General features: G+C 37.8%; 1 protein-coding gene across 1 annotated transcript in view; it reads left to right on the top strand.

The window, feature by feature from the left end:
- The window catches only part of LOC145285994 (uncharacterized), a 1089650-nt gene that overhangs the window by 280405 nt on the left and 794245 nt on the right, over positions 1-15000 (top strand). The gene's annotated exons all lie outside the window — the stretch shown is intronic.

The raw sequence follows: 15000 nt of genomic DNA, 5'->3' as shown, positions 1-15000 counted from the left end.
ATTCGTAATATAACAAATCACACACACACACATACATATATATATATATATATATATATATATATATATATATATATATATATATATATATATACGGATAGAAGCGAGTTCTTGAGTGACCAACCAACGCTTACAAGGATTTTTCTTATTCGTCTATTATGGATGTTTACCTGTGAGTCAACTCCTTGTCGCGGACACCAATATAACCATATGTGACAACCCGTAGTTTAAGACAAGGTACGCGGTGTGTAGTTCTAGGTGGTTAGAACCCCCAATGACTCCAAAGCAACTCCAGTGGTTTTCACGAAAACAGAGTTGGTATGACGCTGAATGGACAGTAGTTGGTCCCTCTTATCTTTTTCCATCTGCTGAAAAGAATGATCACTCCTCTTGATTGTTTTCTATTTTCAGTTCGCTTGTAAGTATTAACAACAATAATAACAGACGCTGGTTGTAGTGTTAGTATAATTAATAAATCCACAAAAGAGAAAAATAAAAATATTAAATATCACAGGATAATCCAAATAAAAGACATAACATATCGTTTGAAAGTTTGTATCTGGTGGTTTCAACAGTCGGTCAACATGGCCTGAGTCAGGTTTTTCAATAACCAATTTTTGCTTTAATCGGTCAAAGGACGAGTGTTAATTAAACAACGGTGTTGGGGAGGGGGTGGTTAATCTTTACGAGTGGACTCACTCCAGACTCTCTGAAAAAAAACTGATTGTTCTTGCTCTGCTCGGTCTTATATTTGCTCCGTAAGGGTGGATAGGAACGCGGATAAATTTCTCATCTGACAAATCAACGTCCACTCCGTCGCAAACTGGTCGTCCTAATTAGATAATCAGCTTTCTTCATATCCAAATAAGCTTATTTTCCACCAACAATGATTCTCTCGCTGATAATCGCCCCACGCTATATTTTCCCTTTATAAAGGAAATGCATTTTACATTGGTGTACTACGATACTTCCCTTTCATCTGGCAGGATTACTCACTTTTTCCCCGAACTCGCCATTAAAATAAAATGGCTCTTTTTCTCTTTCACCGGTCCCTTTTTGGGAAAATTTAAAACCATTACTCTAATTTAGTTGTCCGTAACCTCTCGTCCTTTTAAACCTTCTCTCGCAGTGGCTGGTTGGGTCACATTCCCTTATTTTGCTCACCCAGTTTCCAACGGACATGTTTGACTCCAACGCGTCCACACACCCGTTGTCTCTCCTTTCCTCAACGCTTATCGGTTCACATCTCATAAGGTCCCCGACAATTAATGTCCACGCTGCCTTATTCGTACCGATCATCGCTTTAACCACCAGTTCAACTGTAACAGAATACAAATCATTCACTATTCGATTGACTATATATCCATGCAAGAAAAGGTTATATAGGTCTTTGAGTATAATTCACTACAAAGCACAAAAGAATGTATGCCCTTGTATATAAGCAGAAAATCTAATATACGCCCTTGAGTATAATTCACAACTAAACACAAAATATTATACCCTTCTATAAAAACAGAAAAGGTTTTATGTCCTTATAGTTCATTATAAAAGCAACATAATATAAAATTCAGTTCTAATCAGGGGCGACCTTCTACTATATTTTTGGTTGTTTTTTTCAAGAGAATTTCCCCCAAGACAAGTGTCGCTTAGGGGTTTACAGATTTTCTTCATGCCCCCAAAATTTTAAACGATAGTTCCTTAAAGCAACGCGCAGTCTGAATTATATATATATATATATATATATATATATATATATATATATATATATATATATATATATATACACATAAAGTTCTTATACTTCAGTGTCCATGAAAACAACATCTAGTCTAGGTAGTATATATATATATATATATATATATATATATATATATATATATATATATATATATATGCACTGTGGTAAAATCTCACTACAAGACAGGCTCGTTTAAGAAAACACAGGACAGTTTCATGCGTCAGTTCGAATGTTAAAAGACCCCATCCAAAAGCAAAATTCAGAACTGGGTGGACCACTTCGAGAAGTATGGGACCGGGGAGAACCTTTACACTGCCAGAGAGAACCGTCCAAGCCACTAGGGACGTCTCAAGAAGCGAACAGTCGAGCTGGTCGGAAAAGTGAGAGAGTCTCCCCAGCAGAGTCCGAAACGCTCTGTGCGTAAGCGAATTCAGTCCCTCGTTATGTCCTGTGAGACTTTCAGGAGAGTGCTGGTGAACGATATCAGGGCTTACAGAATACAGACGCTGCAGACCCTTACAGCCTCAGATAGGAAGCAGGGGAGGGCTATGGCAGTCAAGATGCTCGATAAGATCGAAGACACCAAGTTCCTTACCCATTTTGATGGAAAGGCGAACTCCAAGACAAATGTCTTCTGGGGGTCCTCCAGACAATATGAAGTAGCCACCAAGCCCCTGCACTCTCCTAGGTTCACGGTGTGGGTCGCAATCTCGGCCAGAGGCATCATCGGGCCCATCTTCATCGAAGAATCTGGCGCAGCAGCGACAGTCACCAAGGAGCAGTATGTGGAGGTCCTCAAAACCTTAAAGAGTGAGCTCCATACCATCTATCCGTCGCTCATGAGCAATTTCTGGTTCCAGCAGGACGGAGAAAGTTCTCACACATTAAAACTGCCCCGAGATTGGCTGAAAGAGAACTTCAGAGGCCGAGTGATCAGTCTCAAGACTTTGAGTGGACACCCTATAGCCCGGACCTAAGCTCCCCGGATTTTTTTCTTTGGGGCTATCTTAAGGAATAAGTCTACGCAGGGAAACCCAGAACCATTACAGAACTCAATGAAGCTATCAGGGAAGAGATGACAGCCATTAGCAATTCGGTCTGTAAGAACGTCATGGACAACTTCGTGCTGCGACTCAAGAAATGCACGGAGCTAAACGGAGGCGATCTAGAACATATGGCGTAGAACGGAGAAAAAAGCTAAATACTCTAGTGTTTTGATCTGATGTTTTGAATATACTAAACTAGTTATGACCAAAGTTTCATTTCATTCGGACAAAACACTAAGAAAAAGAGCCTAATTAGAATCGGGGCCCGTTTTTTTGGGTCACCCTGTATATTTTTTCAATTATCTCCCCTAAATTATTGATGGTAGGCGTTAACACATTTTTCTTCGTAATCAAAAAGTGTTTCTAATTCATTGCCATTTAAAATAACATGCGGTCTAATTAGTGTATACTTCTTTAAATTACTCCCCTTAGGCCATTATTGCTAGTGGTTAACATTATATTTTCATAACCAAAAAATGTTTTATTTTTCATTTATCGGGGCAAGGGGCGCGTGGCCACTTTTTCTTTATTTCTTCTCATTATTTATTTTTTTCTAATGGGTTTAATTACTTTTACTTTTTCTATGGTCTCCGTCTGGAGCGAAATTTATGTCAGATTGATCTTCGATTCCCAGCATATGATGGAAATCGAAAAAATATTAAATTCTATTTCAAGTACTTTATATATTCATCTGAGGAGTCTTGGTGATGTGAGTGCCTTCTTTCACTTTGGTTGCATTTATGTCCACGCTCACTCTTGCTGGAGTCACATCGATTTCTGGTGAGTTTTGACCAGAGTCATCTTGCCTACAATCGGCACAGGAAACTTTCATATGTTTTTTCTTTTTACTCAAGCTTTATCTCTTCTTCCCACATTATTTCACTGTTGTAAACATCGCAGTAGGAACTGTCATCAACCTTATCTAATTTTCCACCATGATTGCCTTATTTTTTATCAATTTACTCGATACATCATTCAATTCTTATTCTGTAATTCTTCTCAATTCTTAATCCAAACCTCCCCGCCATACTCAGCGATTAACGCCAAAACTCGCCCGGGTGTGTCCAGAGAGATGAGGACACCGCTAGAGAGATTTGAATATAGTCCAATGAGGTCCCTTGGCCTACATAGCGAATTTTCTCTAAGCACACATACCGTCTTACCCGGTCAGGCACCCTTAGTTCCACCGTTCCTCGCTTCTTGCTGGACGGCTTGAGTCTCATAACTCCAGAGCGTTTCTAACCATAACCCTAACCCTAACCCTCATGTGTTCAATCCATGCAACTCTGGAATGTTTTGTTTGTTTCTACTAGCCTTGTTTGATCGACAACTGTGCGGAAAAAACCCGACCGGCAATCGCGTCTAATGCCACAGATAAGGGATACCGTCCTCTTCTCTTCGGTTTCAGCTGTCGCATTAACCATTTTTCTCTTTTTCTCCTTCTGTCATTTCCATCAGAATTCCCTTTTTAGACAAAATAACATGAACCGACGCAATCATCTCTCTAGGGAGGTGTTTAATTATTTATTTTTTACTTTTCAGTTACAAATTACTTCAGCAAGCACATGTTTTGTTTGTTTGTTTTTTTTTCAAATATCGATTTTATTTTTCCGTTTGCTTTTAATATTATTACGGATTAAAATCTCAGGAATATCAATTTGAAATCAGCATTCCATTTAAGCTCATGATTAATATCGAACACAATTTTTAAAACTTTTAAATGCTCCAAATTATACTAAAACATCATTAAAAAATCAGAAATATTCATTTTAACTGCTTATGATTTCATTTTTGATTGCTTGCAAATTATTCGTACACATCAGCAAAATTTAAAGTAAAATATTTTTCATTTTAAATGCTTTCAAAATATGTATAAATATCAATGCAATTTCAAATCAAACATCTTCATTTTAAATACTTTCAAATTGTTCTTAATCATCTGCACAAATGTGAAATCAAGCGTTTTTTATTATATTTTAAGGGCGTCCAAATTATTCTCAACCGTCATTTAAAAAATAAAAAGAGTATTTACATTTAACACTTATGATGTATTATCAAGCACAATTTCAAATCAACGATTTCATTTCGAATGCTTGAAAATTATTCTTAAACATCATCTAAAATATCAGAAGTAATCATTGCAACTGCTTATAGTTAATTATTAAACACAATTTTTAATCAATATTTCAATTTAATATACTTCCATGTTCTCAAACATCAACACAATTTCAAAATCAGAATTATTTACTTCATAATCTTGTAAATTATTGCACATACTTCAAACATTAGAATGCTAAAACGCAAGTTTAGGGTTGGCAGTTTCACTCACCTCTAAGCGTTACTCCCATATATGGTGCCCCAAGTCAATATCTCCTTCCCTGGGCGGGTGCTACCTCAGTTCCCAGAGTCTTCCTATTTGGGCGGTCATGAGACAGCACGTCATCCCATTTATTTAATCCCCAGTACCCGACTTGTGACGTCAGTACACCAATAAAATTTGGGGGTAAAATAGCCATGTCGCGAACTGATCGCTCTTAGTTTAGCGGACCTTATCTTTAATTTTCCTTCTTGTCTCGCTTAAGAGCACAGCGGTTTTTATTGACCCTTCAAGGGCAGGCGTTTCTTTTACGTTGGTGGCGACTTTTCGTAACATTTTTCGGAATTAAATCACTCGGTTGAGTCTCCTGCAAATTCGCGTTCTGAACATCACCAATTACCATCGCTGCTAAGCTAGCAATTCCTATTGCCAGTTCAGCAATTTCCTCTCACACGTTCTGTATGAATCTGCATCACTATCACGGCATCTAAATTGAACTTCCCTGGGGAATTCCTTAGCCAGTGATGACTGTATTTACTCCAAGAACGATTGGCAATTCTTAGTATTCTGATGATATACCGTGATATTTTACTTCCCATTGTTGCATGGATACGGAAAAGGATCCGCCTTTTATTGACTCTCCTGAACTACTGCCGGCAAACTTCTTTCTACCCTGAGCACCTTTCCCTAATCTATTCAATCTCTATGTAACAGACATTACACGCCCGCAAGTCGACTGCATTAATTTCACATTTCGCTTCCTTCCTTCTCTTTGGATTTACCTACTACACACAACAACAATAGAATGAAAGATATGGAATCCTTTCTCAATTGTGTATAACAATAATTTAATAAAACAACAAAAGCATCTGCAACAGCTCGTCTATTCACCAAACAGTTTAACAAACATCTCCCCTTTGTAAATCACTAAACGAGAAATTCTTCGAGGCCCCGTTGTACACAAGAACCTATTTTCTCTCTCGCTTATCTGTTCGCAACTACTTTTGCTATTGATTCCTAACAGTCGACTTGTTGGCAAAGCTACCTATTTCTTATTCTTCTTCTCGAGGATGCGGCCTGATGATCAGGAAAATGTAACTCAAGCCAAAATAAAAAAAGATTAACTCACCGACCGACCTTCGTTGTCACGATCTATCACGGATATCATCGTGACTGGGCCAGCCCCAATGGGTGTATTTGTTGTGGCTCAGCAAAATCAATAATTCTGTGTGTCGGTGCCCTGAAAGTGACCAACAAAAGTTCGAAAAGTTTAAAGGAAAATAAAATGTTTTGTGCCGTTAATTTCTCGTTTTTCTTTGTTTTTGTTTTCCTTGTTTTTCTAAGGAGATTTTCTTAAGCAATCTCCCTTTCGTATTTCTTTAAATTGTTTTAACAGTTGATTTTAATTTGGGTGGTGGACCGTAGAGAATCTTTTTTCTGCTTTGGATATTTTTCAGACTAGAAAGAGTTGGTGTGATTTTCAACCGCAGTAACTTAAACAGGGTTGGTATGACGCTGAATGCACAATTGTTGACCCCCTTATATTCTTTTTTTCTGCTGAAAAGAAAGATCCTTTAACTTAGTTGTTGTCTGCTTTAAGTTCGCTTCATGTATGTAACAAAAAACGACACCGGATGTAGTTTTCGTGACATTAATTTTTCACAAACAGAAAATTAAAAATATTAAGTATGTACATTTTTTCACAAGGAAATCAAAATAAAAGAAATAAAATGTCGTTTGCAAGTTTTCTGTTTCTGGTGGTTACAACGGTCTGTGAACAGGGCCTTAGTCCGTTTTTCTAATAACCAATCTTTGCGGTCAACTTATTAAGCGGCGGGGTGGGGACGGTGGACAATTTCTGCAAGTCGACTCACTTCAACTTCTCTAAAAATACTGAGTTTTCTTGCTTTGCACGGTCTTATGCATGCCAGCTTGTGGTGGGTAGGAACACGGCGAGCTGTCTCATCTAACCAATAAACGTCTAGTCCATATCACCTTAGTTTATCCTGATTGCATAATCAGTTTTCTCTCCACCACATCCAGATTTGCTAATTTTCCACCAACAATGGTTCTCCCGTCGATAACCGTCGTGCGCAGCCGAGAACGCGTACTGAAGCTAGGCGTCAGTTCGAGGCTAAACATCCGGTAAAATATTCAAATAATGATGTTTCATAAAAATATTGTTTCATATTTTCGACTTTGTTTTTCCCGTTACAAAGGAAATATAGATTTCATCGGTTACCACGTTATATTTTTCCCAACTTGCAGGGTTACGCGCTGCCTTACCGAAATCGCCATTAAAATAGAAAAGTTCTAATTCCTTTCTCGCTAGCTCTTTTTTCGGCAAGTTTCAACCAAAGCTATAATTTAACTGCCCATAACCCCTCCTTTTGGGTAATGCTTTCGTACCTTGGCTGGTGTTGTCACACATGCATATGCATATATTTATATATCTAAATATTACTTTACTTGTCCGACGTCTGGTGTCACAAAAAATCATCATCACCGACAAATTTAATTAATGAGACACGAATTACCCAATGTATTCACACATGGTTTGGTGATAGTGTACTTAGAATATCATCCCAGGCTTTATACCTTCAATGTTATTAAAATAGATCGGGGATAGAAGAGTAGACGGTGGGGGTAACTTCCGCTGATGACGTAATTCCTCTTCAAAATATGGTGATAAGTGCGTTAGTACTTGAAATTATCCTCACGTTGATTGAGGATTGTTTTAATGAGAATATCCTACCACTTTTTATCAGAGTGGCTGGTAGATATACGAGTGGAAGGGGGGGCTATTTTCTGGTGATGACGTCATCCCTCTTCAGTTTATGTTTGTAGGTGTGTTACGACTTGAAATTGTCCTCACATGGATTGACGATAGTTTTAATGACAATATCCTCCTAGGTTGTATATCGTCACTTTTTATTAGAGTGGATGGGGAATAGGCGTGTGAGGGGTAAACTGCCGGTGATGACTTCATTCTTCTTCAAATTATGGTGGTAAATTTGTTACCACGATATTATCCTAACATTGTTTGACTATTGTTTTAATGAGAATACTCTCCCAGGTGTTATACCTTCCTTTTTTATTAGAGTGGACGACCGAGTACAGGGGTGGATATTTATTTCTGGAGATAACGTCATTCCTCTTTTAATTATCATGTTATATGTGCTACGAATTGAGCATACTCTGGCATGGATTAGCGATTGTTTTAATCAGAATAGCTTTCCAGGCTTACTGTCTTTTTTATTACAGTAGATGGGGAAAAGTCGAGTGCAATGGTCTTGTAATATTCCGGTGATTACGTCATTCCACTTCAAATTATGGCGGCAAGTGTGTTACGACTTCAGATTAATATAACAATAAGGAATTTCTTACTGATGTGTTCTCAAATCTTTTAACTACGGTAGAATTCTCACCGGTCCTGCCACTATTAATAAATTTATATGAAATTTTTACTCGAACATTCATTTCACATAAGCTATCAGGAAATGTGAAAATATAATCTGGCGTGTTTATGTCTTCTTTGAGCATCTCACTTATGAGAACATGTCTACAGTAAAATACACGAGATGCAATGATTCTCAAAAAGAAATAAAAAAAAAAAAACATGAAAATAGTGAAAACAAGAATATTATTAATGGAAAAAACTCCCTATAATTATATGCAAATTAATAATCAATTCGCTTACATTACTCGGAATGTAGTCTATATCATAGAAAACATATTTTTATTAATCAATAGTTCAAAGTATATATATATATTACCTTTCCTCTGTGAATATGCTTTATTCCAACTGAATAGCATATATTCCCTTAGCAATTTCGCTCATTTTTTAACTTCTCTTATTTACTGATAAAATTGTTTCTTTTTGTGATATCTATTCCACGAAGATGCTAGTTTAAATCTTTAAACTCAACCTACCCCCAACATATTATTGCTTATAATTCCTTTTTCAAATATGCTAACCCATGGTGAGATCATTCAACACGTTATTATATATAATGCCAGTTTTTCCGCGTATTTTCTGATTCATATTTTCTAGTGCAAGCCAAATAAAAAAATAATAATATAACTCTATATCCGTGTTTTAAAAATGTTCAACCAATTAAACCGATTAAAAAAAAGTACCCTGCTTAAAATTTTATTTTTATTACTCGTAAATTAAGGCAAAGTTAATATCACCCGCACGCAATTTCTATGAGTGCAATCTAACTAATTAAGTAGTATTTTAATCACATATTCTTCCGAGCTTGCGAGTTAAAGGCGTAGATGTTGTTTTGCTTTTCTTTCTACTACGATTACAATTGAAGTAAATGCGACAATAAATACACGAAAAAGGAGTAATGGTGGGCGAAAAACATAGATAGTGTTAAATGCTCTGTTCTTTAAGAATGAAAAGTACTCGTCATTTGTCTGTTTTGCTATTCGTCGCTTATAATTGGTTGCATATGACTGACAGGTTAAAATTGATATCAAGAGCAGAATAAGAAAAATGACGATTATGGGAGTTTTTTTTTGTGAAACAGACATCCGTAGTACAAAGTTGTGGTAAGTAAATATATGCAGCCAGTAGAATAAAGGCCGGGAGTTTTAATGAAAGATGTAGGAAAGGCAGGCATTTTAACTGATCAGGTATTGTATTTATGAAATTAAATAAGTAAACTTTTGTTACGTACTATCTCCCACGTAAATCGATCATTAGTAGTTAGTTTTACTCAGAATGCAGTTGACAAATGACAAATTACGAAGACAAATGAAGCATTTTTAAAGATGCATTATATGAGTAATTTACCGTGATTGCGAGTTTAGGCTTTTACTTAATTACTTATTTGCATATCACGAATAGCTTCCTCATCTGCGTTAGAACCAAATTTTGAAATTGATCATGGCATCCGGCAGTATTTCTGCGACCAGAAGAATCGTACAATAATAAAAATTCATCTTTTTTTTTTTTACACAGTTATCACAACTTATAAAGGCCCGGAAGCCACTCAGGGATAAGGGTTATTGCAAGTACATTACGTTAGTGAGGAGATTTGCTGAAATGTTTACTTAAGGGGGCGGTTCATTAGGAATTTGTTAACATTGGACTTGAAGACAACCAAGTTGTAGTCCGGAGGGAAGCAGGCAGACGGAACAGAGTGCCACAGGCGTGCAGTTCTAAGAAAGAAGCTTTGTTCATGGAATCCGCGTTTTGATTTAGGCACAGATATAGAGTGGGGGAAATTTTTCACAGTGGATTAAGCTAGACGGGTGTTTTTCGTGAAAGATTGGCGAGGGGGGACCAGAGATTGGAGTTCAGACGAGCATCTGCCATGGAAATAACGATAAAACAAGGACAGGCTAGCAACGTCTCTTCTGTGGGAGAGAGGTTGCAGGGTAGAGAAAAGGGCATCCCACACTAAGCCACGAAGTCTATTTTGTACTCTGTCAAGGCAGGATAGGCTGTTTTTAGCAGCTCCTGCCCAGATATGGCAACAGTATTCCATCCTTGAACGTACTTGGCTTTTATATAGATAGAGAATTGCATCAGTAGTGAGATATCTTCTGGAGCGGTAGAAGGATCCCACAATCTTTCCAGCGACCTTGGCAACAGGCTTGATGTACGTGTTCCATTTCAGATCAGGAGTAAAGGTCAAACCCAGAAGTTTGTCAAAACACGGAGCCTTACCCAGACGAGAGCCATCCATCACAATTGATGGCAGATGGTGATCAGAGCATTGATGATGTAAGGATAGGAGTTTGGTTTTGGATGCATTAAAGGTAACCAGCCACATCTTCCCCCACTGAACCACGCGCTCGAGATCAGAGGAGAGAGAATCAGAGAGAACTTTGTCATTTACAGCCTTTGATGTGTTGCCGTAGATGGTCGTGCCATCAGCATAGATGTCAACGAATGATTTAAGTATGTGTTTAGGGAGGTCATTGATGTAGATCAGGAATAGAGTTGAGCCCAGGATTGACCCCTGAGGGACTCCAGCATTTATATTGCAGGCCTCCAATTTTTGTCCATCTACCACTACTCTTATGAGCCTATCGGAGAGAAATGATTTAATGATTGAGAAAACATTTCCAGTTATACCGTAAATGGAAATCTTGTGAAATAGACCCTTATGCCATACCTTGTCGAAGGTCTTTAATATATCAAGAGCAATTGCCCTTGAAAGGAAGCCTTTGTCAAGAGATTCACTAATCCTGTGGGATATAACCGTCAGCACATCTGCGGTAGATCTTGCAGAGCGGAAACCATATTGTGTGTCACTAAGAACGTTATTCCTGCTGAGGTAGTTGACTATTTCTCTATTTAATATGGATTCCAGCAACTTACTCATAACACACAGGAGACTTATAGGTCTGTATTGAGAAGTAGAGGACTTATCACCTGAATTCTTAAATACAGGGCAAACTGATGAGGTCTTCCAGGGAGTCGGAAAGCACTTCTCCTTAAGGCAGCGCTTAAATAGTTTCGTAAGTATGGGAGCAAGTTCTAGTTGAAGCTTTTTTAACACTATAATTGGGATGCCATCAGGGCCAGTTGCTTTACTGGAATCTAGGTTCTTGATTAGCTTGGCGACCTCATGCACGGATATTTGTATGTTACCTAGCTTGTTCTGTGTTATAGGAGGAAATATGGGGAGTTGATGGCCTTCGTCGCATAGGGTAGAATTAGCTGCAAAGTTCTTTGCAAATAGTTTGGCCTTGTCTGACGCTGACGAGATAACCTCTGCTCCATTGATAATGGTTGGGATAGAACGCACACTTCTGTTCAATATCCTATTTGTTATTTGCCAAAACTGGTTGGATCCAAGCCGCTGATCAGCTACCTTGGATTTAACAGACTGGGCATATTGCTCTCTTGCATTTTTTATTACTCTTTTACAGTGGTTGCTGGCAGTCCTGAAAGCAGCTTTAGTCTCAGTGCATCTATTACGTTGGTAGCTATGGAAAAAAGTGATTTCTGTGCGTTATAGAAGCAGCACATTCTGGGGAGAACCATGGCTGGCTGTTAGGTTTTTGTTGGAATTTTTTCGATGGTATGAATTGGTCTATGCCTACAATTAACCATTCGGTCAGATCTGATACTATATAGGGCACATCCTTTTTAAACATGGAGTGCAGAGGTAAATAAGATATGAATGTACGGAAGCTATCCCAGTCAGCCATATAGTATCGGTATACAGTACGGTGGAGGGGTACGTCTGGGGGCTTCTTACATTTCGTTTTTATCTTAACTGATACGACGGAGTGGTCGGAGGATCCAAGATGAGAATGAACGGAACATGAACATAGCTCAGGGGAAGTTGAGAGAAAAAGGTCTAAGAAGCTTGCATATTGATCGGGTGTATCGGGCACACGGGTGGGTTCGCGAACAATCTGAGTGAGATCATAAGCAATTGCAAAATCATGACAACCCCCCTCATCATCTGTCTTATTTGAGTGGGTCAGCCATTCCACGTTATGGACGTTGAAGTCACCACATATGTGGATGTTAGCCGAGGGATGTGAAGACACTATGTGGTCTATTTTCTCAGATATGCTCTTAAAGATAGTAACTCCGCTGTTGTGGGGGCTATAGAGGGCAAATATAAATGTAGTGGTGTTAGCAAGTGCAACCCTCAAGCACATATATGGTAAATTATGATCGTCTCTAGAGATATCCCTGCCACACAGGAAGTCATCCTTAATGTAGGCACATATTCCATGCCCATGGCGATCTTGGGGGTCAGATTTAGCTGTTAAATGTGAGTATCCGTTAATTACTAACTCATCTAGGGAAGTGGTCGGCCCTATTCCAGTTTCACTTAGAAAGAATATGTCCGGTTTCGTCTCCTGTAATTGGGTTTCAACCTCTGGAAGGTTGGAACGTAGACCCCTGATGTTGGAGAAGGAAACCTGGTAGTAGGGGTGGAAGATGGGGTTCTAGGTTTAATCGAGTTTTTATTCTGGAGATATTTTATGTTGAGGTTTGGGGATTTATGGAATAGGTCGGCATACTTGGTTAGAGCAGTACAGAGAGGGAAAGTAAGAGAGAAAAAGACAGGAACACTTTTTTTTTTATTTGTGACACACGAAAAGGTAAAGCCGTAACAATTACCCACTAGTATGGCATCGAGAGGCCCCACCAGAGACTATTGCATGGTCCAGATCCACTCACGAAATGGCAATACAGCAGTCCCAGTACTTTGCGCCTGCTGATAGGACAGCCTCCTTAGTGGTTTATCCAAGGTTCGGGTCCCTGACTATCAGCCGGATAACGTCAGCCGAGACAAACGTTTACCTCCAGCACCCTTACTAGTGACATGGCCACAAGGACAGATAGAGACAGAAAAATTTCCGACATCTCAGACTACTGGTCACCAAGTACTACCGGCATTTAAGCAGCTTTTTCTTCACCCTTTGTCAGAAAAATCACTCATTGAATGAGGACTGAATGACAAAATAGAAGTAGCGAGAGTTACTGGAGCTGCCGATAACACATCCACTGTATTATCTACTCTCCATTTAAAAAAGGGGGGAATGAGGACAAGTGACTTACTTAATATCTAAGTAGTAAGTCTGGTGCTAAGTTAACAATTCAGGACACTTTTGATGATAATCTCCCCTCCCATATTAATGGGTGGAAGTTTGTCGTTATCTATCGAGTTTAAATTATTAGAGTTTCATCTTATAATTAATTAAAATCCAATAATTAACTATTATCAGTTTGTAAAGTCGGATTAATATTAATTTACATTCGAGTTTAGATAATTTTTCAAGGTTTTACTTTAGGTGGTTCGTTTTCATGAGTAACTGTTTCTTTGCACTGTATTATATTTCGAATGTACTAGAACATAAGGCTAACTATATTAGATGGTTTGATTTGCCAGCAGGAAGAAGGCATGCACAATACATGCAAGCTTGCAGTAATAGTATATATTAAGTATACTACTTAAATAAAGTCCTAAGTTTATCTATTCTACTAGAATAATTTCCGGCATTTTTTCTTTTATCGTTAGTTGCCGGCATTTTGTTTGTTTTTATTGTTTAACTTTGTAGAATGAGGGGGGCGGATAATACAGGAGAATACAGACAAAATACATAAATAAAACACGAAAAAACACGTTTATAAACAAGGTAACATAGAAGGAAACATTTAGGATTAGTTTAAAAAAAATAAAAAATAAAAAAATACTTAACGTTGTTGCGCTAGAAGATTCCGTTCTCCGTCTTTTTGTCAACTGGTAACTGGCATATGTCTTTCTAGAGTGAAAGAAGATTTCTACTTCCGGATACCTTGGTCGAGTGCCTATCTATTTATAGTATAAAAGTCGTTACGGTCGGATGTGTGAAAATCATCTGCTTTTCTAGTCTCTTTAATTTGTCTTCTGTGAAAGACATGTTTTCATTATATAACATCAATCTGATAATCAGGATACATGTCCAATATAATGTTATTCTCCTTTCATATAAAACATAGTTGATTGATCTGTTAATATTTAGCATTTTTTCTGATATAAGCCATCTAGGTGTATCTTCAAGAATCGTACTTAAGTATTTAACTTCGGCGACAATGGTCATTCTCGTTATCTGCTAGTATGGTCCGCGTTAATATTCTTCTTTTTTGCGGTAATTCAACCAGTGAATAAATTGCAAATTTTAATTTTAGAAGTGATGAGATATTATTCACGCTCAGTATTCAACACATTTATAAATGGAATTAGTAGGTGATTTGGTAGGAGTATTTTTAAAATAAATTTGCTGATAATGATAATGTATGTTTTTGAATACTTCAAGTAAATAAAATTCCTCCGTCGGCCAGAGAAACCTTTTCATGTCGCCACTTCATATCCACTTCACAGCTGTAAGAATCATTTTAAACGCTTGACATTTCCTCAATGAAGTCTTTG

This window comes from Euprymna scolopes, chromosome 10 (genome assembly GCF_053919585.1).
Source record: "Euprymna scolopes isolate OS-2025 chromosome 10, ASM5391958v1, whole genome shotgun sequence".
Classification (NCBI taxonomy): Eukaryota; Metazoa; Mollusca; class Cephalopoda; order Sepiida; family Sepiolidae; genus Euprymna; species Euprymna scolopes.
This window is presented reverse-complemented; position numbering and strand designations above follow the sequence as displayed.